This window comes from Polypterus senegalus, chromosome 1 (genome assembly GCF_016835505.1).
Source record: "Polypterus senegalus isolate Bchr_013 chromosome 1, ASM1683550v1, whole genome shotgun sequence".
Classification (NCBI taxonomy): Eukaryota; Metazoa; Chordata; class Cladistia; order Polypteriformes; family Polypteridae; genus Polypterus; species Polypterus senegalus.
In genome coordinates this window covers 277886101-277912415 of record NC_053154.1, presented here as the reverse complement: position 1 = coordinate 277912415, position 26315 = coordinate 277886101, and the positions used below count along the sequence as shown (strand labels likewise).

The 26315-nt window shown below is 39.3% G+C and overlaps 1 protein-coding gene and 1 long non-coding RNA gene across 3 annotated transcripts in view; one reads left to right on the top strand and one right to left on the bottom strand.

Annotated features, from left to right (window-relative positions):
* Positions 1 to 19405, bottom strand: part of LOC120542571 — a 33231-nt gene extending 13826 nt beyond the window's left edge. Inside the window, exon 1 of the long non-coding RNA XR_005636207.1 lies at positions 18907 to 19405. This is a non-coding gene — a long non-coding RNA (uncharacterized LOC120542571). The remainder of the gene's footprint in view (positions 1 to 18906) is intronic.
* Positions 1 to 26315, top strand: part of LOC120542545 (Kv channel-interacting protein 2-like) — a 718730-nt gene that overhangs the window by 261280 nt on the left and 431135 nt on the right. The window lies entirely within an intron of this gene.

Below are 26315 nucleotides of genomic sequence, written 5' to 3'. Positions count from 1 at the left end.
TTCTTAGGAAACTTCGCTCCTTTAAAGTCGGTAGTTACATCCTTTGCATAACTGTGATGGCTAGTGTGAATTTCTACCTTGTAGTTTACTTGATCGGTGACATCACTTCCAGAGAGGCTGGATCAATCAGCAAGCTGGCTAGAATGGCAAAATCAGTTACGAGGTGCACTCTTGATTCACTGGAATCAGTAGCAAAGGAAATAATGAGACAAAACTGATGGCTATTATGAATGATGAGGATTATTCTAGCTGGGTAAATTAAGTTTTATCTATCTATCTATTTATCTATCCTTCCTGAGTTGAAGGTAGAAAATCGCTGTGAATGAAATGCCAGTCTGCTGCCGGGTTGACTCATGCACACATCCACTCTCACAAAGAGTTCAATTTCTAAATTAAAACTGCCAGTTAATGTAATCTGCCTATTTCTAGTACATGGGAGAAAACCATAGTAATCTAGAGGAAGAATCCATGCAGACATAGGGATAGCATGCAAACTTCACTCAGGCAATGTCAATACAAATTCAGAACTCTGGATTCATGAAGTTTCATTGCCACCGATTGCGCCACTTTGCCGTTCTCTCCACATAAGATTTTGATCATTATCATTATTTTCATTCCTCTTTTCTAAGAGTTTCTGTTATTTAAAACATTATTTACTTACTAGCTGTGTATGCCCATGCTGTTAAACGCCTGGGGTCCTAGAAACTATTGAAATCGTTTGAAAAAAACTGAAATGTAGAGATGTCAGGTAATTGAAAGGAATTACTCTGGGCATCTCTCTCCTAGGAGGATTCATTTTGTCAGCGTGCTCGCATCGCTTGTGCATTAGGAAAAGTGAAAAGGGATACCGTTTAAGCAACTTTGTTTTTCTCCTGAGGTTTCGTTTTGCTGATGTGCTCGCCTCACTTGTGTTATTAGCGGCTAAGCGAGTTTCTGTTTCCTCATAGGTGGAGCCCTTACCCCGACTCCACCTCTCACTTCCGGGCCAGACAGACACACACACTTCCACGTGTAGGCATTTATATATAAAATGAGCATGCTAGTAAGTATGACTATAAAGTAGCTGCAGCCAATAGAATGCTAACAATGGGCAAAATCCAATTAATAAGATGATTAATTAATAGGAAAATAAGAAACAAGAGTTAAGCATTTAAAGCAATGACAAAAATACACACATTTCTAAATTTCTAACAAGTAAATAAGCATGAGTGTGGTTTTCTGGATGCGTAACAATAGAATAAAAAGATCAGATTGTTAAACAATGAGATCAGTTTCAGGTAACATACCTGTAAGTCTCTGATTGTGAAAGTGGGTCTGGAATGAAAATCTGAGGTGATAGTGGGACTAAACTTGAGGACCACTGTTATTCTGTAGTTGTAATGGAGTAGTGTCCCATAGAGGGACAGCTCCGTTGCCTTTAGCACAGACATAGTTGGTGTCTTAACACATCTAACTAACCATCTATTCATTCATCCATCCATCCTACCATTTTTAAACTCTCTTAATCCACGAGCTGGCAGCACTGGATTGTCTTGTCAGCCGGATGTTTAACAACGAAGAGGAAATGCTATTAAGTATTGCAAAATATTCATTGTAACAAACAATATATTGTTCCCATGATGAGAGATGATAGTTTCTTTCTTTGTTTTAGGTTCACTTTTAAAGCATTTTGTATTACTCATCCTCAGGAAACTTTACACCTAGACATTGCAGATCTAAAGTGTGCAATGTGCGTTGGCAACACATTTCATGCTTTTCTTTTTTTAGATATGCTCTCTTCTCTTAAACTGTGACAACGATCCTCTCCTTCATTAAGCATTGGATAGTGTGTTTAGTGAAAACATTACACAAAAAGGCCAAAAACTGTCCAGTCTTTCATTCATCGATTTTCTTCAACCTATGCAGGATTCAGGTAGGGAGTGAGGTAGCAACATTGTAAATTGCAGCCTTAAAAGCCTAAATAATCTCATTTTTCTTTAGCATTTGGCAGTTAAAACTCTTAAAGGAAGCTCTAGCTAACTAATATATGTGATGTGCATCAGAGAATGCTGTAAATGCACAGAGGTAATCAGTGCAGTATGAATATATGACTACTTATGCAGATAAAGACATATAAACTGCTTTTAAGGCTTAAAGTTATTGATTATTGTCAGCAGTACATCAATAGAAATCAATACTGTAATCTATGTAATGGGTAAAGCTCAGGAAATAGGATTTTCTATTCTTACAGTATGTAGCTCCTCTTTGAGCAAAACAGTCTGCCTTACTCATAGCATGCACCTGTCCTTCTCTAACAGTTCAAACAAACTTGCATTGCAGTCTGTAAATATAAGAGGTAGTTCTTGTTCTATGATGGCCTGGCACTACTTCTAGTGTTCTTCAGTCCCCACATACCTGATCAGGGGATTGCAAACTTACAAATGGATGCACTAGTTAATGCTTCAATGAGTGGACAGGCATCAGCGTCTTGTGTATCGTTTTAGTCTACTTGCGTCACATCCCAGTTTATACAGCAGTGTTTGCTTGATAGTTGTGTGGCAGACATTCAGACTTTAGGGACTTTCAAAACTAGACTTGATGTTATTTTGGCAGAATTAAGTGAGTAAGACTGGCGAGGTTTGTTGGCCTGAATGGCTTGTTCTTGTCTAGATGGTTCTAATGTCAGAAGCCCCCTTCTGCCACATCGTCTGTCAAAAGAGTTCCTGCTTTTTCTATGTCTCTCCCTAGTGTGTGGTTGGTGTGTGTGTGCCCTGCAGTGGGCTGGCACCCTGCTCAGAGTTTGTTTTCTGCCTTGCGCCCTGTGTTGGCTGGGATTGGCTCCAGCAGACCCCCCGTGACCCTGTAGTTAGGATATAGCGGGTTGGCTAATGCATGGATGGATTGACTCATGCTTGACAATGATACAACGTGCTGGTCCTCTCCTTGAGCCACAAGTTTGTGAATAATGAAATTTCCTTGTGAGGGATTAATGCAGTATCTTAAAGCCTTGGAATTCTGTACAGTCTGTTTTTTTTAATTTCCTAAACATTTCTAGCATGGTTTATTTTTTTGTTCTAACATTGACACCTAAGCATTTCTGTTTTTGATGGTTAATAGTTTGTGGGTGCTGCCATTTTATGGCAATATATTTTAGAGGAACTATGCTTATTGCTGTTCACATGGCAATGGGGTCACCTAGCATGTTGAGCCTTCACTCCTTGTCCTTATTAAATGGCAGCTCGCTGCGGTTGGTGTATGAGCACTTGATTCCAGTTCTGAAATACTGTACATAACATTCACTCTTGTTAGTTAGGAGGTAGAAAACCAAGGGGGATCGATGAGCACACACTGTTTAATGGTGGGATTGGTGGGTGGCTTCAGGCTTAACAACTTTGTTTTTCTGTTTCTGCTATACAGTACATGACCCCTGCTTATGAATTATTTTTTGGCTAAATTAAAGTTTTGAAATAATAATAGAATGCTTGGATAGAAGCTGATGAACCTCCAAAATAGAGAGGGATATTTTTGACACTAAATTTAGGAGCAGCATAATTTCCATGAGCTACTTTTGGATCAGTGTTTTGATGAGATAATCGCCGTAATGAAAAAGCTACAGAGAATCAGCAGAGACTCAATCAGTAATTAAAATAAGGGCTTTAAGAGTTCTAATGAATAATGTGAGAGATGATTTTCAGAAAGGGGCGGCACGGTGGCGCAGTGGTAGCGCTGCTGCCTCGCGGTTAGGAGACCCGGGTTCGCTTCCCGGGTCCTCCCTGCGTGGAGTTTGCATGTTCTCCCGTGTCTGCGTGGGTTTCCTCCGGGCACTCCGGTTTCCTCCCACAATCCAAAGACATGCAGGTTAGGTGGATTGGCGATTCTAAATTGGCCCTAGTGTGTGCGTGTGTCCTGCGGTGGGTTGGCACCCTGCCCAGGATTGGTTCCTGCCTTGTGCCCTGTGTTGGCTGGGATTGGCTCCAGCGGACCCCTGTGACCCTGTATTCGGATTCAGCGGGTTAGAAAATGGATGGATGGGTGGATGATTTTCAGAAAGGCTAATGTGGAGATTTAGGACATAAGATTGCAAACTGCCCAAAATTAATTGAAAAGAACAAGCAGGTCCATTATCTGGAATTAGGAAGAGATGGCACCATAATCACGAAGCTCTTCTTTTAGTTTGTCATGAACAGTTCAAATTAATGATAGCATGGATTTGTTTGCCTTCTTTGATTAAGGCTGTGCAGAGAGTTTTACTAATTATGGTGTTCTGCAGCAACTTTACATTTTTATAAATTCTTTAAAAATAAAAATCAGCAGGTGAGGGTCCCATGGGAAAGGGTCCGAGTTTGTAATATTCTCTTTGAACCATGTTTCAGAAATCCCTTAACCAAAAATCCTTTAGGATTTGGCTGCATAAACATTCTGCAAATGGGCATCAGAGAACTACCTATGTTAGAAAAGAAATATTGGAAATTCCATTTGTGAACTGTTTTTACTCCAACATTGCTCCATGAAATTATTTCCTCAAGAATATTAATCGTTTTTTATGTATTTAACAAACAAGGGTCATTTGTTTTGCCACACATTGACTATAGAAGTGTGGTAGTGATTTACTAGCAGAAGCATCACTTCCCACATCTTGTGCAACCAAAACCCTTACTGATATTTCTCAAAGAATTTTGTTTTCGAATTTCAACCCTTGGAAGAATATGCCATCACACAATATTTGCTACTGTGGATTGATTGTTCAAAGCTGCCCATTACATATGTCTAAAAATGTAATTTCTGAACAAGAGCTTGTCAAGATTTTTATAAGGGAATATTTTTAACATTATGGGTTCTTTGGCGAATAGTTATTGACCGTGGTATTCAATTTGTTTTTCTATTTTGGATAAAGCTTCTTGTTATATTTAATCATACACCTTGAGGCCGGATGCAGGAACGACAGTTCTGAGATGCCAAGAAATTTTGGGGCGCCGTCTTAACAGTGTCATGGGCCCCCGGGCAAAGTATTTCATTGGGGCCCCTGTTTTGACAGCAAAACAGAAACATTCATTGGCATCAGAAACATTGTGAGCCCCTATGCTCCTGGGGCCCCTAGCCAGTGTACATTGTGCCCATACATTAAGCCGGCCCTGGGGTCATTCCTTTTATTGTCTGAGGACAAAGCCAAAACAAAAAAAAAGAAAAATGCTCTTTGGTATATGTCCTGTATGCATATGTCCTGGGGCAGTTTGTTAGGAAGGTGGGCCTTGTCGTTTTTAGCAGAGCTCCATCCAGTGGGTCGCTTGAGTAAGTAATGACACCTCCTTTCAAGAGTCTTGGGGTGCTATGGTGGCAGGACAGAAAGGATGGGGTCAAATGTCCTTACTGGGTGGCCTAATGGGGAATGAAGGAGATGACAATGTTAGCAGCAGAACCCCCTTCTGTCTCGGTGGGTTATTACATACCCCAATGCACATGCATGACAACTTTATTTAAGAAGATGAAGTTAGTACCTTTTAGACTGGCACTTATAAGCCATTTCAAAGCTCACCCCAGTTTGCATGTTTCTCAATGTTTGTTGTCTTCTGCTATTTCTTGTTTATTATGGCCACATTAAAGTTTTGGCATCACAAAATTTCTGACTATAACCCCTTCTTTGTTTTCTTAACAACAGTCCAGTCTACTATAAGATATTATTTTTTGCCAGTCAGAAAATAAATGCAAAAAAAAAATCCATTGGGTAGCTAGAAAAAAAAAATAATTTTCTGGTTTATTTTTTGTTTTCAAACTGTATTGTGACCCCTGCAAAGCATTCAAATGGCAGTTTTTCCATTGTTAACAATAATACTTCTTTACATTTATATAGTACTTTTGTCCCTACTCAAAGTGCTCGCCATGCAGAGAGGACCCAGGATGCAAACTCAAGATCTCCTTACTGATAGAACTACAAACTTATTTGTGCTGAGATACCCTGCAGAACGGGCATATTAATTTAATTTTGTAACTGTGGCCTGTGTAATGTATATATATACATTATATAGGTTTGTTCCTGCATTTTGCCCCACGCTAACTGGGACAGGCTCCAGCCCCCAAACCTTGATATGGATTAAGCAGGTAAGAAAGTGACATGACTTCTTGCCTGAGGTGTTTTGGTTTCTCTCCCTCGGAAGACATTTTTGTATAGTTTGCGACATTTAAAGTTATTTTTGAACTTTAAAACCAGCTCCCCATTGTGTTTCAGCCAGGCATACCTCCCCCCAGCCCCCTCAACCCTTCACTGGCTGTAGTTCAAATGTCTCTTTTATGTCTTGTGTGCTCATTTTTCAAATTATTGTTGTTGTTCATTCAGTTCCTTATCGCAAAGCATCTTCTTTTATGCACTGTGTGTTTTGTGGATAGTTCCCGAAGAGACAGAACCCCCTACCCATCACCGTATGGGACCGTCTTCTGTCCTATAAAGGTGAGGAAAAGCCACAGTTCCTTGCAGTTCATTAAATGTGCTGGTGTCAATGGGTTTCTGCTGTGCTTATTCTCCATTTTTGTAGTAGATGGGGATGGGCTGCCTTGGGTAAGGCCATATGAATGTAGGTTTATAAACTTTCAAATCTGCCTGTGCAGTATTTAAGAGGACTCGCACACCATTTCTCCATGTCTGAGGCTCCTGTACACAACATCTTGTTTATTTTTATCATTATGGCTGTGACATTATCAAATTGATATTTTATTGTATTAATTACTTTCGGAGTCACCATTTTTTGCTACATTTTACATAAGCACCTCTGTATTGCTTACAATAATAACCGGATTTCTAGTCAGGTGATTTGCAACCTGTGACATAATAAATACACTATTAATATTGGCAGCAATACTTCCAAAACTTAAAAACTCAAAAAAAAAAATCTTGTTTATTGTAGTTTATTAAAGAAAAGGATCATTAGTCTTGGTTCTTAGCTTTTCCTTTTGACTTTAAGAAATGCCCAGAATTTTGATTTTAATGGTCCTTTTTTGTGTTTATTTTCATCTTGACCTTAGCCTGTTTTTGCTTATTCTTTTTGAATATGACTGAACGAATTAATGAATGTCGATTAGTAAGACTGATAAAGAACTGTTGATACAAACAGTATTGTTGTGGCATGTTATCTATTGGTGATGTCTTATTTCATATTTGCCACATTTTTTTGATAGAAGGATGATATATTAAATTATATTCATAAGGTATCAGTTTCCCCACAGGCAGAAAGATATGCTCCTGGTACTCTATACAGTAGAGCTGTGTCAAAAGGAAAGGCCAAAACCATACTGTCACACACGTGCGCATGGGAGGCAGCTAATGGGCTGGCATTGAGTAAGGATTAATTAAAGAATTAATAAACATAACAATAGATGTTAATTAAACAATCATCATCATCATCATCTTAGCCAGGGTTCCTCCCCTGGATGGGGTTCAGATACATGTTTTATATTCCTTTGTTCATTTTTGATTCTTTGATCTATGTTGTTTAGTTGAATTATTTTTTGTTTTGATTTTGTGTATATGTAAGCTGCCTGTATTATGTCCCATGTATCTTGTAGATGGTCCCCCGAGAGGTGAGCCCGCCTACCAATCACCAACAGTAACTGCCCTCCACCCAATAAATCTGGAGAGTCTCCCACAGTTCATGGTTGTTCAGAAGAACAGTTAACTAAGAGCAAAACTAATGATTTACTTTACTGGAACTAAAGAAGTAAATAAATTTTTGAACAGAAAACAACCCCTTAAACAGAATCATTTAAGAATAAACTCATGAAAGGTAACAAGAATTTCTTAATTAACACAAACCTCAAACTCTCTTTAAGCCCAAAACAACAAAAAACAAATCTGAACTAAGTTAACTTTAACAAAACCTGATAAGTTCAACTCTTATCTATGCAAAGCTCCCATTCAAGCCTGCGGAGTAACATTACCATTATCAGAAGAGGCACAGTCAAAATCTTAACGGATCCTACACAAAACTGAGGTTGGATACTGAGCACGATGAGATCAGGTCTGAAAGGGACACAGCGAAGAGGTCATGAAGCAGGAAGAAATGCACCTCTTCTCAATGCCTCCACAGAGGACAGGACAAGACAAGTCAATTTAGAACAAAGCATCAGGTGACTATCGCAATCACCAGCAGACCTGAGTAATTAATGGTGATTGAAGGCCACACCCCCCTTGGGCTCAATCTTAAAGGGAAAAAACAATTAAACAATAAGAGGAATGATTAAGAACAATAAAGCAGGGACCAAGACCCAGTAAAAACATGACAATATCATGCCTGCAAGATTATTATCCACTAGATAGTAAACTGTGCTTACATACTATTGACATAATCACTAAGACAACAAAGTTCTGGTGCTGCTGTGACATATTAGCTTGTATTCATCCCTTCTGTCTTAGAAATGCATTTTTACATGTTAAAATTAGCAAGCTGTGAGATAAAGGTTTTGAGAAGTTGGTGTGACATACTGCAATGAGTTTTCTCAGAAGAAGACATGTTGTTATCACTTTTCTGCAATTACCAGTTTTGTCTCTGTCAATCAACATTGGTATTAAGGGAACATGAATGTGCCAATCAGCCTGGCCTGGATACATCCAAAAACTTTAATCAATCTTCTTAAAATCATAGCTAATGCAGTCCTAAAGTTCTCCTCATGGAACAGTGTTTCAAGCCAAAATATACCTCTGAGTTTAATCTGGTAAATGAAGTATTTGAGCAATCACTCCAAATCATCTAATTTTATGACCTTGGCTGCACAGATGTCATTATGTGATGATTTTACACAAGCTGTAATAGTTTAATTGGAACCAAGGCTAGAGGAGCCTACCACACTGCTGCAACATTTAGATGAAAATGAAATTTCCTTGGACACAATTTTTGTTCAATGCATCCAGGCTCAAAAGTATGTTGAAAAAGAGTTAATAAAACCATTACAAAAAAAAACTGATGGACATTTAGGAGAAACACAACATGAAGCCAATGTCATATGTTTCTGAATGACATCTTTATCCTTGATACATTCCCATTTCTCTGCTGGGCTGAGCCACACAAGTTCATGGGAAAGGTCTCAGGTGAGGAAAGGAATTGGTATCAATGCCTCATATACACAATATGGAGCCACCAATTGGGATCTATGAAATATGGAGAAGCCTCAATGAGATGTTATATTGGACACCTTGGAAGGACGCTTACAGAAAGAGAACCCAGAAGGACCCTTACATGAAGATAGACCAGTTAATCAGGAATGCCCCTACTTTCCTCTCTAAACAGTCTAAATTCATGATCTAACAGGCAATTTAAGATGGTTCTTGTATGTGCATGTGTCCATGAGTGGGACGAACAATGCACTAACACCCCGTCCAGGGCTGGTTTCTGGCTTGAGGCCGATGACAACAGGGTGTTAATTAACATTATGATAGCTCATCCCACATCATCATTGCTACTGATACTTCATGAATTACTTTGTACTTCATGTTTTTATTATTTCAAGTTGTGACCATTTTTCTAATAGTTCAAAAAGTACCATTTGAAAGATATTCCCTGATTTGCAACTTTTATTGCTCAAACAGGCTGACACTCTGGTTCCTTTTAAATAAACGGGCCCAGAAGATGGACAGATGGCTTAGTGTTTTCTTTTCTTGTCATGAAATTTTTATTAAAGGAATAAAAAATAGAACATTGAGAGCAAACATTTGCACATAAACAAGACTTGGTTTAAATATAAAACCATAAATTCAAGAAAACAAAAACAGCATGGCGAGTGCTGCAAAAATAACTGTGCTGTCGATACTGTAAGAAATATCCAGTTCTAGATGTGGTTTACAGCAGAGAACAGTTCTTAATATTGCTGTTGATTCTCATGGCTGACAGTTCTAAACGTTTGTAAAAGGATTACCAAAGGTTCAATTATGAGTAATCAGCCTAACTGCAATAGTATGCAAATGAAAGATGATCTGATAGAGGTGAGAGACATACTGAGAGACAGAGAGAGAAGGGATGGTCTAGAACAGGGGCTCTTAACCTGAGGTCCATGAGGGGTCCATGGATGGGTTTCAGGGGGTCTGTGAGAGTCAGATAAAAATTAACATTTATATTCATAATGCAGCCCGGTACTGTTGATTTAGAGTAGATGTAGTAGTAGTAGTAGTAATAGTAGTAGTAGATCTGTTTTAATTTTCATAAGAGGATGGTATTTCATTATTATAATTAGTGGCCATTACTTGTTTAGATTGTTTATATTACTTGTACAGATTGTTTAATAATACTTTGTGTATGTCATATAAGTATGAGACAATCAAATCTCGATAAATAAAGTACATTATATACATTGCTTGCAAAGTTGTGTTTATGTGAATATTTCTGGGGATGGCGGTCCATAGCTTTCTTCAGATTCTTAAAGAGGTCCGTTACTCAAAATAGGTTAAGAATCACTTAACTAGAAGGAGATACATATGAAGAGCAAAAAGGAATTCTCATGGGCAGAACTGACAGAAGAGAAGTAAAGAGAAGTGGATGGGCAGCTCCACAAAGGGCTGGGAGAGAGACCCATAGTAAAATGTTTGAGGGGAGTGATATGTAATTGAACATTGTGGTCCCCGGCCGGGCTCCAGACCGCGAGGGGGCGTCTTTCCTGGTTATACTGGAGGCCTCAGGTAGAGGGCTTGGAAGCCCAGCCCTGTAGGGGCCCGTGGCCACCGCCAGGCGGCGCCCCAGTGCCTTATTATCCCGGGAGCCCGGCACTTCCGCCACACCAGGAAGTGCCGGGGGGAAGACGACAGGGGACACCCGGACGGCTTCCGGGTGTGCAGCCGGCACTTCCGCCACACGGGGGTGTGTCCGCGGGAGATTTCCGGAAGCAGCTGGAGCCCATCCGGGTTCCTATAAAAGGGGCCGCCTCCCTCCAGTCATTAGTGGAAGTCGGGTGGAAGAGGACGGAGCTGGAGTGAGGACTGGAGGCGGCCACGAGGAAAAGAGGCACAGGACTGTGTGGCCTGGACAGTGAAGGAATCGGTGCAAGAGGCACTGGGGTTTGTAGTGCACGTAAATCTTGTACATAATAGTTGTAAATAAACAGTGTATGGTGACAATATGATGTCCGTCTGTCTGTGTCCGGGTCCAAGTTCACAACATCAAATCGAGTTGATAATTAGGATATAAAGATGCTGAAATTATATTTTTAAAAATGTGATTTTATGAGGAAGATCTCATTGCCATATTCAATTCTTAGGAATGTCTCTATAGAATGATGTGTGTTTCTCATTGCATAAAGAGAATTATTTTTTAAAGGTAAGAGAGAAAGAGAAAACATATTGACAGAGTGCTTTGAGAATCTAATTAAGGCAGAAGTAAAAAGAGAAGGAAGGCAGTTTTCAATGACTGGAATTTTTGAAGTCTCATATAATCAAAAAATATCACCAAGGGTGGCCACTTCCCTGTTAGACCAAGTACAGCATGAAATTTTGTGTCCTCAGATTTGGAGAGCTTCATTATTAATAATCAGGGTATGATTGTGCTGAACGGGAGCTGGGCCCATAAGCTCTGCTACATGACACCAGATATTTATTGTGTGCAAGAGAAGTGAGTCAAAATTGGTAAGAAGTGGCTTAAGTTTAGAAAGACAAAAGGGAAAGCAGATAGATGATGGGCGACCAGGTTCTATGTGATTGGTAACCTGGAAGGAGAAATCATGTGAGGGGGCTCACTATTTGAGGTATAAAAGGTACTATTCACACTTATTACATTAAGAATTCTGACAGAGTGTTGAATGATAGCAATTCATAAAAAATTAAGAATTAAAAACAAATGGAGGGATAAATACAAGGACAACACAAAAAATGCCAAATAACTAAAATGAAAAATCTTGCATCTCTGTAACTACCTTCAGAGGTGAAGAGGTGACCTTTCTACCTGCCCACCTCTAAGGACCACCAAACACTCCCTTTTTCACTCTCTAATTAGCGTGGCCTCTTCTCCTGACACCAGTGAGCCCTCGCCTATACTCACCTCCTCACTTCTGGCTAAGCCTAAACCATTTCTAGCATTGTAGTGGGTCTATAAAGTAATAGAGGAACTGGGCCACCTGACAATGCTGCACCCCTTCACATTTTGTAACACCCAGATACATGCTGGACTGTCTTTCCACTTAGTGGACATACATTTTGCTGCCATCTGTAGTGAGTATCTGCCACAAAAAAGCTAAAAAAAGCAACAGGCCTTCAAAAGATCCACACAACAGGTCAACCCTGTCCTATTTTCTGGTTTGGACTCACTGGATTGCTCACACCCTAAGCTGCCAAGCCCCAACTCAACAGTTACCTGCTAGGCCCAAAAACTGAACTGAGACTCTTTAAAGTTCATAAAATGTTCAGATGTCCACAATAACAAAAATGACAGGGGGTAAAAAACAGCTCTGGTCATGCAAAAACAATGTTCCTTGAATATTTAACAATTTATTAAAGATAAATTTAATAATCAAAGAAAAGCAGAAAGAACATCAAAAAAGAGGTTTTGCCTTAAAGCAAACAAATGTAAATATTGCAACAAAATGCATGTGTCAAAAAACAAGAAATGCAAAAATCGCAATCATAATCAAAACTCATAGTAATCCAATCAAGTTAATGCTGAAGCTGATGTGAAAACAGCAGCTTTTTATTTTGAGAAGAAGAAAAGAACATTACGAAAAGGAGGATGAGGCCTCCAACTGATCACCAAAGAAGGGCAGAATTCCCACTGGCCTGTCCAGAAAAGCCTCTCACCCTAATCCAGTCAATCCTCAAATGCAGCTTTTACTTCTCCATCTATATTGCTGGATGCAGTCCCCCATAATCAGGTGGCCCTCCCTTCTTGGGCTTTAGAACTTGAAGGCATGGAAAATAACAAATAAAACTGCTTATGCTCATAACATAAAATGTTAAATTTATGAATAAAAACACAATATTACATGAACATCACATATACAGAGCACTACCACAGATAGAACTAATAACAAAATATACAAAATAAATTTTGAAAAACAACAAAAAAGTTAAATAAACTGAAAAAGCATTTGAGCCAATGATATAACCTTGCCAGAACCATGACGCTAGCTTACAGCGTGAATGGTAATGAACAGCCTCTGATCAGGCCACATCCACAGCTTTAAAACAGTGACATGAACCTGCTTCAATGGTGGGCCCCCACACTGCCCCCTGTCAGCTAGGTGGTATTTTAACATTTGCCAGCTCTGCCTGGCATTCCTCTTGCTCTCTCTATATCTCTCTCTTTCTCTCTGTCCCTCTTTACACTTCTGTCATTTGATGGTTGGCCTACAGAAACATTAATTTATTCCTTTCATGTTGTGCTTCTCTCCTTCTATTTCTCTCTTTCATTGTTGCCACTGTCTGGGCATATCATTTAAACACAGTAAAGTGACCTTCCAGCTTCACTGGCATGATGAGAAATACTTCCAATGCAGCTGTGGTTTTCTGGCTTATTTACAAACATACTGCACCCAACTTGTGCTCCCCTTTTCCAACTAGTAGCCTGTAATTAATGATATTGTTGTATAGGATTGTTTTTTCGTTATCCTTTTGATTGCAAAACACAGGTTTAGAAAAAACCACAGTGGCAAAACTCTGTATGTAAAATACGAAAGATTGTGTTAAATTGACATGCACCTACTAGGAAGAACTGATACCACAGGACAAACCCCATTCATGAAAATTAATAAAAGAAAACCCATAACATGTGTGAAACATCAGGGGGTATATAAAAATACAAGACATAATAGCCACACCTCAAATGTAGGATGCAAAAGGCTACTAAGGCTGGCAACATTACTGCATATTCACATTAATGAGCAATAAGAGAAGCCAACAAGGTGAAAGGTGTGGAATCAAAAAATAAAACTATAAACTAAGCCACCTATCACTCCAATGGTAATGGCCTTACATATCATAGCTTTGACATAGATTTCATATTATTGCCAGGTGTTAAGGCTATTGAGCCTATTGTTATGTTGCCACTTAGGTTATTGGGGTAGAAGGGATTAGTAAGAAATAGCATTGCTAAATCCCACCCCCCACACAATCCTCAACCAACCCCTGACATTCCAAGAGACAGCAAGTTCAGAATGAAATGAACCTCCCAGCAAATGTGCAGAGAAGGTTGAAATTTAGATAGCTTGTGAAGGTACAGTCCAAATACAATCAATCTAGAATATGGTTTTAAAAAGTCCCAATACAATAAACCAAGCTAGTTACTTTGTCGTAGCCTTGATGGAAGAAATTTCAATATAATAATTAAAGTTTAACAAAAAGTCAACAGCTGGTTACTTTTATGGTAGCCAAAGTGTACATATAATTAATGGAAGAAATATTAATATAATAACTGAAGCTTAAAAAAAAAGAGGAAAGGGATGCCCAAAAATTAATTAAAATATAATATATAGTCACAGTAAATGTGTCATTACAAATGGTCCAGGTTGTAAGCTTCAAGTATCTTCTTTGCCTTGCCAGAACATGGTGTGACTCATGATCGTGTTTCAAATGAATGTCGGGGTCAGTCTTGTTAGCTCTTTATCTGCTTCACCCAGAGAACTAAAAATGTAAAACTGATCTTCATTAACCACTTTCAGTTTGTCAGGGTACAAGAGGCTGTATCTGATTTCATGTCTACATAGAAGCTGTTTAATGCTATATAATATGGTGCATTTACCAGCTGTTGCAGTGGGGAAAACTGGGAAATACAAATGCAGTTATTTTCAAATATAATCTCCTCCGTCAATCTGAGAAGAGAAGTCAAGTTTCCTCTGCCCTGTAGTTTGTCGAAATGGACAATCAGGTTTTTCAGTTTGGTGGCATTCGATCCACATATACAGTTGGCTGCTGAGATCTCAATGTCCGACCAAAATCTTCTCCTGTTATTTTAGAGAATAGTTTAGGTATGAATTTCACTGGGTTTTTACTTTCCCGTTTTTCAAGAAGACCTTCAATTGTTGTTCCTTCCATGTCTATCTTCCAGCGCAGCCTGTTTGTCAGCGAGTACTTTGCATTCTCATTTTACAGGCGTTAGTTTTTCATCCTCAGAAGAACTCGATTGTTCAACTGTTTCAATACAAGACATAAACATTTGCTTATAATCTTCAAGCTGAGCAGTAAATACTCTAATTTTACTCTCTTACTCATATTTTCCTGTATTTTTTCATCAATTTCTCATAGCATTTCTGTAAAAGTTGTAGTAAACTTAGTACTTAAATGCATCTCCAGGTCCTTTATTTCCTGAAGCTGTTTCTCATTCTCGTTTAGGCCCTTTATTTCTTTCTATATATCCCTTATATCCCTATTGTCCTTCTTTATATCTTTCTTTTTATCATTTATATCCCCAATCCCAGTGTGTGGCAATCATTACCTTCAGCTGAGACAGTGTTTATCGATCTTCCCTCTGCTCCATAGACAGAGTTGTGAGTCCAGTGGGTCATATTGTGGCAGACTCGCAGGGGTGTGTTAGCTGTGGGGATGTTGACAGTGGGGATGAAAAGGCCATCCTCAGCTTAAATAGTCCTCCTGGAATCGACGAATACTCTTTGCTCTTCTCGCTTGCAGTTTCGCTCACACTAACGCTCTTAGTTGAAACCGATGCTGCAGGGTAGGGTCTTGGCAGGTCTGTACCTTCACCTGAATGTTTTAGGGTCAGTCTCTGGGAAGCCAACTTTTTTTCTCTCCCATACCCTTTGATTAGGCTTTCCATCTATGAGTTCCCCCTCTCTTCATTACCCCCACCCATCCCTCAAAAAAGTTATATATATTTTTTAATTTTCTTAGGTTAGCTAAATAATCATACAACTCAAATTAACCTAATGACATTTATAGGCTTTTAATTTTTGATTTAATATTTTACAATGTATTTAATTTTTTTATAATAGCAGCCTAACATAACATCAAAACAAATAAAAACAGCATCTCTTGCAAGAACAGGCCTATCAGGCATACCCTGGTCTCTTGCACTTGTAAATCATTAGACTGCTTCGAAGTACTTGCAGCTGCCGAATCAGCAGGTTGAATTTCAATGCTCTCTTAAGAGTTACAGTTTTCAACCACTTATCCATTTTGGGGCAAAAAACAATATCAATAGAAAGTCCATCCATCCATCCATTTCCTAACCCGCTGAATCCAAATACAGGGTCACGGGGGTCTGCTGGAGCCAATCCCAGCCAACACAGGGCACAAGGCAGGAACCAATCCCAGGCAGGGTGCCAACCCACCACAGGACACACACAAATACACCCACACACCAAGCACACACTAGGGCCAATTTAGAATTGCCAATCCACCTAACCTGCATGTCTTTGGACTGTGGGAGGAAACCCACGCAGACACGGGGAGAACATGCAAACTCCACGCAGGGAGGACCCGGGAAGCGAACCCAGGTCTCCTAACTGCGAGGCAGCAGCGCTACCACTGCGCCACCGTGCCACCCATAGAAAGTCACTCAAAACAATAAATACTTCAAATTAAGCACTCATAAAAAAGGAACAATCTAGACCGATTGATACACATTACTCACTTGATGCCCAATCGAACACTAAAATGATGGATCGCTTTCAATCACAGTGACAGTTTTGGCAAAGAGGGAGAGGACACATGAGCAATTGCGAGATATGACTAGTGGTGTGCACGTTCTAGTAATAATTCTAGTAATAACTTTGTTTTTGTGTTTTTATTTTAACTCCTTTTTTTGGTGTTTTCCGCCATTACCAATATTTTTGCGTACCCCCAACTGGTCCGTCACATACCCCCAGCTGTTCTAAAACAAATATTAAATTGAACACCTTCCCATTTAGCTTAGCAAATCAGTTTAAATATCTAGGGATAAATATCACAAGTAAATATAAACCCCGTTTTCAACTAAATTTTCCTGTCTTCATGGAAAAAATTAAACAAGATGTGAATAGATGGTCTACCCTACATTTTACATTAGAACTTAGAACATTAGAACACTCTAGACGAGAACAGGCCAGTCAACCCAACAAAGCTCACCAGTCCTATCCACTTATTTCTTCCAAAAAACACATCAAGTCGAGTTTTGAAAGTCCCTAACGTCTTACTGTCTACCACACTACTTGGTAGCTTATTCCAAATGTCTATCGTTCTGTGTGTAAAGAAAAACTTCCTAATGTTTGTGCGAAATTTACCCTTAACAAGTTTCCAACTGTGTCCCCGTGTTCTTGATGAACTCATTTTAATATACAAGTCTCGATCCACTGTACTAATTCCCTTCATAATTTTAAACACTTCAGTCATGTCACCTCTTAATCTTCTTTTGCTTAAACTGTAAAGGCTCAGCTCTTTTAATCTTTCCTCACTTTTAATCTTTCCTCATAATTCAACCCCTGTAGCCCTGGAATCAGCCTAGTCGCTCTTCTCTGGACCTTTTCTAGCACTGCTATGTACTTAGCAGGGAGAATCAATATTGTTAAAATGACCATCCTTCTCATGCTTCTTTTCCCATTTCAAACCATCCCCATAAACATTAATACATTATTTTTAACAAATTAAATTCAATCATTTCCTCAATTATTTGGAATTTGAAACATCCATTCATCCAAAGGGCAACAGCGACCTAAAGCAGAAGGTGGCCTGGCACTACCTAACTTTAAATTTTATTACTTAACGGGAAATATACAAACTATAAAGATGAGGACATCAACACAAATCAATGTATATACAAAGCCTGGTCTGCAATGGAAATAAAATCTTGCAGTGCTTCTTTATAATCCCTGTTCTGTGCCCCAGTACATATAAATTATTGTCATTACACTAATAATCCAATTGTCCTTCATTCTCTCAGAATATTGAACTTATGTAGGAAGCACTTTAAGGCAGAGAAGCTTTTATCTGTTGCACCTTTACATGAGAACCACCTTTTTCCACCCTCTGAAATATATATAGCATTTAATGTATGGAAAATGTCCGGGGTTAAAGCACTCAGAGACTTGTACATGGATAATGTCTTTGCATCCTATGGACAATTAAGCTTCAAATATAACCTCTAATCAACACAATTCTTCCACTACTTTCAAACTAGAAACTTTGCTGAACAGAACCAGCTCAATTTTTCTCACTTACCACCTAGTTCTATTCCAGAAAAAATATTAATCAGTCTTGAAGACTTAGATAATATCTGTACAATTTATGAAAAATAATTTAAGTCCCTCCCTTTCTAAGATCCCAAGGCACAATGGGGAAAGGATTTTTCAATTAACATTTCAGAAAAGGAGTAGAAGGCAGCCATGCACACAATATACACTCAGCTCCATATGTGCAAAACACTCAATCATTCAACTTAAAACCTTTTATTGAGTTCATTTATCTCTTTTAAAATTGTCCAAAATATTTCCAGGGCAAGATTCAACCTGTGAATATTGCAATCTAGCTCCAGCTTCACTGGGCCACGTGTTCTGTGCACAAAATTAACAACATTTTGGACAAAAATCTTTGAATACTTATCAGACAGCCTTGGCGTCACAGCCACTTCAGACCCATTAACAGCTGTGTTTGGTGGACTCCCAGACGACCTGAAAATGGAGACTTATCTTACTCAACTGGAAGATTCCCACCTCATCACTTTTAAGTCAGTGGGTAACTGATGTTCTATACTATTTGAAATTGGACAAAATCAAATTCTCACTCAGAGGAAAACTTTTTTTTTTTTTAAATATGGCAGGATCTAATCAATGACATTCTAGAATAAGCTTCCATTTTGGGTGAAAAGGATACTCTTCCTTGCTTGCTGGTTTTAAAGTTTAGCTTTGGTTGTTGGCTCTCCTGTCTTTCTCAATGGGAGGGGGTTGAATTTTGCTTTGTTTAATTTGACTTGATTGAATGGAATGTTATCCGCTTCTAATTAAAATCAATAAAAAATGAATTAAAAAAAGATCTAAACTCACAAACTGTGGTGATCCAGTAGAAGACACCTAAAGCCAGGAGAGATGAACTGGATATTTAAGCGAATTAAATTGGGCCAGTGCCACTCCATATAGTGTAACAGCTGAGCACTAAAGGCCCACTAGCCATGAAAAACTGTGCAGCAATTAGTTTCAAGATGGTGACTAATGCTTTAGTAACGGTGTACTGAATTAGCAAATCACTGAAGATAATTACAAGATGCAGGAGAGGTCATTATAGTCAGCAAGACCCTTCAGAGCAATTAGGCCACATGGGCAAGATACAATAAGATGAAAATAAAAAATGAAATAAAAAAACATATCCATTCTCAATTACAAGATTGTTGAGAGCCAAAGGCTACACAAGCAGCAAGACAGAAATACATCATGGATCAAATGGCAGTCTATTACAGGGCACCTTACTCACACCTGGCTAATTTAGTCAGCCAGTCAGTCATTATCCAACCTGCTATACCCTGACACAGGGGTCTGCTGGAGCCAATTCCAGCCAGCACAGGGCACACCCACCCACCAAGCACACACTAGGGACAATTTAGGATTGCCAATGCACCTAACCTGCATGTCTTTGGACTGTGGGAGGAAACCGGAGCACACGGAGGAAACCCACGCAGACACCCTGGAAGCGAACCCAGGTATCCTAACTGCAAGGCAGCAACGCTACCAGTGCACCACCGTGCCGCCCCTGGCTAATTTAGTGCAATTTAGTGCAATTAATTAATGTAACGACTACAGTGTTAAGATGTGGGAGAAGTTGCCAAAGAAAAATCTTAATAAACCTTGGACAGAAACTAAATCCAGGTGTATAGACCTGTGAGATATTGACATTCAAACACATTTTTTCAAAATGAGTAATGCAAGTTCAGGACCACAGAGACATAGCATAACCAACGCAGTAGTGGGTGTTAGTGTTACAACTGAACACCAGAAAAACCAAGGAGCCGGTGGTGGATTTTAGGAGGATCAGGCCCCTCATGGACCCCGTGATCATCAGAGATGACTGTGTGCAGAGAGTGCAGACCTATAAATACCTGGGAGTGCAGCTGGATGATAAATTGGACTGGACTGCCAATACTGATGCTCTGTGTAAGAAAGGACAGAGCCGACTATACGTCCTTAGAAGACTGGCGTCCTTCAACATCTGCAATAAGATGCTGCAGATGTTCTACCAGATAATTGTGGCGAGTGCCCTCTTCTACGCGGTGGTGTGCTGGGGAGGCAGCATAAAGAAGAGGGATGCCTCATACCTGGACAAACTGGTGAGGAAGGCAGGCTCTATTGTAGACACGAAGCTAGACAGTTTGACATCCGTGGCAGAGCGCTGAGCAGGCTCCTGTCAATCATGGAGAATCCACTGCATCCACTGCATCCACTGAACAGTATCATCTCCAGACAGAGGAGCAGCTTCAGTGCCAGCCTGCTGTCACTGTCCTGCTCCACTGACAGACTGAGGAGTTCATTCCTCACCCACACTATGCGACTCTTCAATTCCACCTGGGGGGGTAAACGTTAATATCATACAGAATTATTGTCTGTCTGTTATACCTTCATTGTTATCACTCTTTAATTTAATATTGTTCTTTATCAGTATGCTGCTGCTGGAGTATGTGAATTTTCACTTGGGATTAATAAAGTATCTATCTATCTATCTATCTATCTATCTATCTATCTATCTATCTATCTATCTATCTATCTATCTATCTATCTATCTAGTATACCCAACCACTCACATTTATTCATTCATATTGGACCAATACCACAAACACCTCCTTAAATGAATGGCAGATCTCTGAAGTGACCCGAGGACCATGAAGCTGTCAAGTGGGCTGCTATATGTACAGTACTCAAAAAAATTAAAGAAACTCTTAATCATCACAGTCTAACACCAAGTCATTTAAGCTTCAGGGATATCAATCTGTCCAGTTAGGAAGCATAAGAGACTGTGAATCAGCTTCACCTTCGTTGGTGCAAGTTAAAGTGACAACAGGTGTACTGAACAGACAATAGCAAGACAACCCCAAAATGGGAATGGTTTTGACGGTGTTGGCCAAAGACAATTTCTCTCTTCTTATCCTTCTTATTTATCTCTAGTTTTGTGTTTTTTCCTTGTCACTACTAGTAGCATGATGTGCTACCTGCAGCCAATTCAGGTTGCCCGGGTAATTTAGTTCCTTCAGGATGACACATCCATACATACTGTCCCAAGAAAGCACAGTCTCAGGAGCACAGAGGAGATACCAGAAGATGGGCTGTTACACAAGGAGAACTGGACATGGCCGTAGAAGGGCACCAACCCAGTAGCAGTACTATTATCTGCTCCTTTGTGTTTGAGTAGGACAATTAGGAGCATTGCCAGAGCCATACATAATGACTTCTAGCTGGCTACTGGTGGGCGAGTTTCTAACCAAACTTTTAGAAACAGACTCTATGAGGGTGGGATGATGGCCCAATGTCTGCTCACAGCCCATGCAAGTTGGTTGGTGTTTGACAGAGAATTCCATAATTGGTAGGTCTGCATTTGGCACCCTGTTCTTTTTACAGGTGAGAGCAGGTTCACACTGAGCACATGTGGCAGATGTGAAAGAGTCTGTAGATGCCATGGTGAACTTTACACATCTTGCAAAATTATCTAGCATGAAGGGTTTGGTGGTGGGTCAGGGATGGTTTGGGGAGACATATCTTTTTAGGATTGCACAGACCTCCATGTGCTAGGCAACAACAACATTTATTTATATAGAACATTTTCATACAAAAAGTAGCTCAAAGTGCTTTACATAATGAAGAATAGAAAAATAAAAGACACAGTAAGAAAATAAAATATGTCAACATTAATTAACATAGAATAAGAGTACTGTAAGGTCCAATGGCCAGGGTGGACAGAAAAAACAAAAAAAAACTTCAGACGGCTGGAGAAAAAAATAAAATCTGTAGGGATTCCAGACCATGAGACCGCCCAGTCCCCTCTGGGCATTCTACCTAACTTAAATGAAACAGTCCTCTTTGAATTTAGGGTTCTCACGGAAGGACTTAATGATGATGGTCATGTAGGCTTCTGCCTTTTAATCCATCCATCGTTGTTGGAGCATCATGATGCTTTGAGTAGGTGGCGGTGGCGCAGGCCACCACCACTAAGAAACCGGAAAAGAAACAGAAGAGAGAGTAGAGGTCAGTACGGATTTTACAGCCACCATGAATAGTTATTATGATGAATTGAACATACAGAGTATCAGGATTAAGTTAAATTGAAGTTATAAAAAGGCCATGTTAAAGTAATATGTTTTCAGCAGTGTTTTAAAGTGCTCTACTGTATTTGCCTGGTGAATTCCTATTGGCAGGCTATTCCAGATTTTAGGTGCATAGCAGCAGAAGGCCGCCTCACCACTTCTTTTAAGTTTTGTTCTTGGAATTCTAAGGAGATATTCATTTGAAGATCTAAGGTTTACGATTTGGAATATAAGGTGTCAGACATTCCGATATAGAAGATGGAGCGAGATTATTTAAGGTTTTATAAACCATAAGCAGAATTTTAAAGTCAATCCTGACTGACACAGGCAACCAGTGTAGTGACATCAAAACTGGAGAAATGTGTTCGGATTTTCTTTTCCTAGTTAGGATTCTAGCAGCTGCATTCTGCACTAGTTGCAAATGATTTATGTCTTTTTTGGGTAGTCCTGAGAGGAGTGCGTTACAGTAATCTAGTCGTCTGAAAACAAACGCGTGAATTAATTTCTCAGCATCTTTCAGTGATATAAGAGGTCTAACTTTACTTATGTTTCTTAAGTGAAAATTGCTGTCCTAGTGATCTGATTAATATGCGATTTAAAATTCAGATTATAGTCAACAATTACCCCTAAGCTTTTTACCTCCATCTTGACTTTTGATCCCAATGTATCCAGTTTATTTCTAATAGCCTCATTGTACCCATTATTGCCAATCACTAAGATTTCAGTTTTCTCTTTATTTATCTTGAGAAAGTTAGGTGGACTGGCGATTCTAAATTGGCCCTAGTGTGTGCTTGGTGTGTGGGTGTGTTTGTGTGTGTCCTGCGGTGGGTTGGCACCCTGCCCGGGATTGGTTCCTGCCTTGTGCCCTGTGTTGGCTGGGACTGACTCCAGCAGACCCCCGTGACCCTGTGTTCGAATTCAGCGGGTTGAAAATGGATGGATGGAAGTTACTATTCATCCATTCTGAGATACAAGTCAGACATTGTGCTAGTGAATCAAGAGAATTGGGGTCATCAGGTGCTATTGATAAGTACAGCTGTGTGTCATCAGCATAGCTATGGTAACTCACGTTGTGCCCTGAGATAATCTGACCTAACGGAAGCAGATTGTAGATTGAGAAAACAGCGGACCCAGGATAGAGCCTTGTGGAACACCATATCGGATATCATGTGTCTTTGAGTTGTAATTATGACAACTAACAAAGAATTTTCTCCCTGTCAGGTAGGATTCAAACCAATTTAAGACGCTGCCAGAGAGGCCCACCCATTGACTAAGGCGATTTCTAAGAATATTATGATCAATGGTGTTAAATGCAGCACTCAAATCTAAGAGGATGAGAACAGATAAATGGCCTCTGTCTGCATTCACTCGCAAATCATTTACTACTTTAACGAGTGCAGTTTCTGTGCTGTGATTTGTTCTAAAACCCGACTGAAATTTATCAAGAATAGCATGTTTATTTAGGTGGTCATTTAACTGCATAATGACTGCCTTCTCCAGAACTTTACTTAAGAAAGGCAGGTTAGAGATGGGTCTAAAATTTTCAAGAGCCAAGGGGTCAAGATTATGTTTCTTAAGAAGGGGTTTAACTACAGCAGTCTTAAGACAGTCTGGGAAGACCCCCGTATCTAATGCCGAATTTACTATGTCAAGAACATTATCAATTAGCACGCCTGATACTTCTTTGAAAAATTTGTTGGTATTGGGTCAAGGACAGGTGGAGGGTTTTAATTGAGATATTATTTTTGTAAATCAGGTAAATCTATCCTAGTGAAAGAGTTTAATTTGTTTATAACAGGATGCTGGGGTTTAGGAGGATCCTTAGTGTTGGGGAGATATACTATGTTATTTCTAATATCATTAATTTTTGATTGAAAAATACAGCATAGCCTCACAGGTTTTACTGGAAGTACTTAGGAGGCATTCCTTTGAGTTACCTGGGTTTAGTAGCGATCAATGTAGAAAATAAGACTCTGGGATTACTAGCATTGTTATTTATAATCTTAGAGAAATAGCAGCCTCTCAAGACGGACAGTGTTATTGTATTCTGTTATTTTAACTTTTAATATTTCATAGTGGATAGTTAGTTTAGTCTTCCTCCATTTACGCTCAGCTCTACATGTTCTCTTTAAATCAGACACTCTTTGGGTCTTCCATGGTATAACAATGCTAGAAGATTTTTTCACTGTCTTTTCAGGTGCAACTATGTCAACAGCAGCTCTCACTTTAGTATTAAATCTTTCCACCTTACTATTTACATTATCCTCGCTATTATAGTTGGCACTATAAACGGACTGATTGCTTAGAATGTTTGTAAGTTTTAAAGCTGCTGCTGAGTCAAAGAAGCGTTTTTAACAATATGCTTCTCATGGTGGTTTTTTATCATTATTTCTATATTAAAAAGTAGAAGAAAATGGTCTGATAGACCAATATCAATGATCTGTTTTATATCAACTTTCAGTCCTTTAGTAATCACTAAGTCTAACGTATGACCTGCTTTATGTGTAGGCTGATTATGAGCTGCCTCAAATCAAAAGACTCCAGGAGGTTCATAAATTCTTTTACTTTTAGATCACACTGATTATCTATATGAAAATTAAAGTCGCCAACTATTAGGAGTGTGTCATAGTTAGTAATTAAAATTGACATTAAGTCAGAGAATTCCTCAAAAAGACGTTGAATTTTGGAGGTCTATACACGGATAATACTAGAACTTGAGAATCTCCATGATAACAACGTAGATACTCAAAGGACTTGAACTTACCAAAACTGACATCTTTACATTTTAACCGGCTCGAGTAAATGTTTGCCAAGCCGCCCCCTTTTTCCCTGGCGGTCTGCACGAGTAAAACTGTAATCCGGAGGCGCAGATTCGATTAAAACAGCTGCGCCGTCTGAGTTAAGCCACGTTTCACTTAGTGCAATAAAATCTATTTTTTTATCACTAATAAGATCGTTGATAAAAAACGTTTTGTTAGTTAAAGCTCTAACATTTAATAGTGCCATATTTAATGTTTCGGATGGGCAGAGATGAGTATATATATGTTATTGATATTTGGAATAGGAACTAAATTATTTTATTAGCGCCTCTGTGTGTATTTTTGTTTAATCTGTGATCTGTTTTTATAGTTTTAATACATTGTTCCTCTAGAATAGTAATTTTAATTAGATTATTGGAGTTTATGCCGTATTGCCTAGATTTTCTACGTGCATTGAGATTGCTTATTACAGTATTAATGTTTTGCACTTTAACGGAAGATTTTTATTAGACACTTATCATGTCCTAGCACAACAATAGGCAATGACATCCTGACTGCCATTAGGTACCAGGATGAAATCCTCAGAGCCATTGTCAGATCTTATGCTGGTGCAGTGGGCCCTGGGTTCTTCCTGGTGCAGGACAATGCCCAGCCTCATGTGGCCAGAGGGTGTAGGCAGTTCTGGGATGACAAAGGCATTGATGCTATTGACTGGCCTGTACATTCTTCAGACCTGAATCCAAATGACAAACTCTGAGATGTTATGTATGTATATGCTGCCAAGTAGTGCCACAGACTGTTCTGGAGCTCAATGATGCCCTGATCCAGGTCTTGGAGGAGATGCCTCAGGACACCTTCCACCGTCTCATCAGGAGCATCCCCAGACATTGTTGGGAGAGCATACAGGCACGTGGAGGCCATACAGACTACTTAGTCACATTATGAGTTGCTGTGATGAAATTCACGCAACTTGGATCAGCCTGTGATTTCAGTTTTTGACTTTCATTTTCAGTGTGTTGTTGAATCAGTCCTCAATGGGTTGGTGATTTTGGTTATCGTTAACCATTATTGCATCATTTTGTTCTCAACGAATGATACAGTATTGCCAGAACCCCCTGTGAAAGGAGAAAATCCGCAAAGTAAAAACCATACGTTTATATGGTTATTTTTATATATACTGCTCAAAAAAATTAAAGGAACACTTTTTAATCAGAGTATAGCATCAAGTCAATGAAACTTCTGGGATATTGATTTGGTCAGTTAAGTAGCACAGGGGTTGTTAATCAGTTTCAGCTGCTTTGCTGTTAATGAAATTAACAACAGGTGCACTAGAGGGGCAACAATGAGATGACCCCCAAAACAGGAATGGTTTAACAGGTGGAAGCCACTGACATTTTTCCCTCCTCATCTT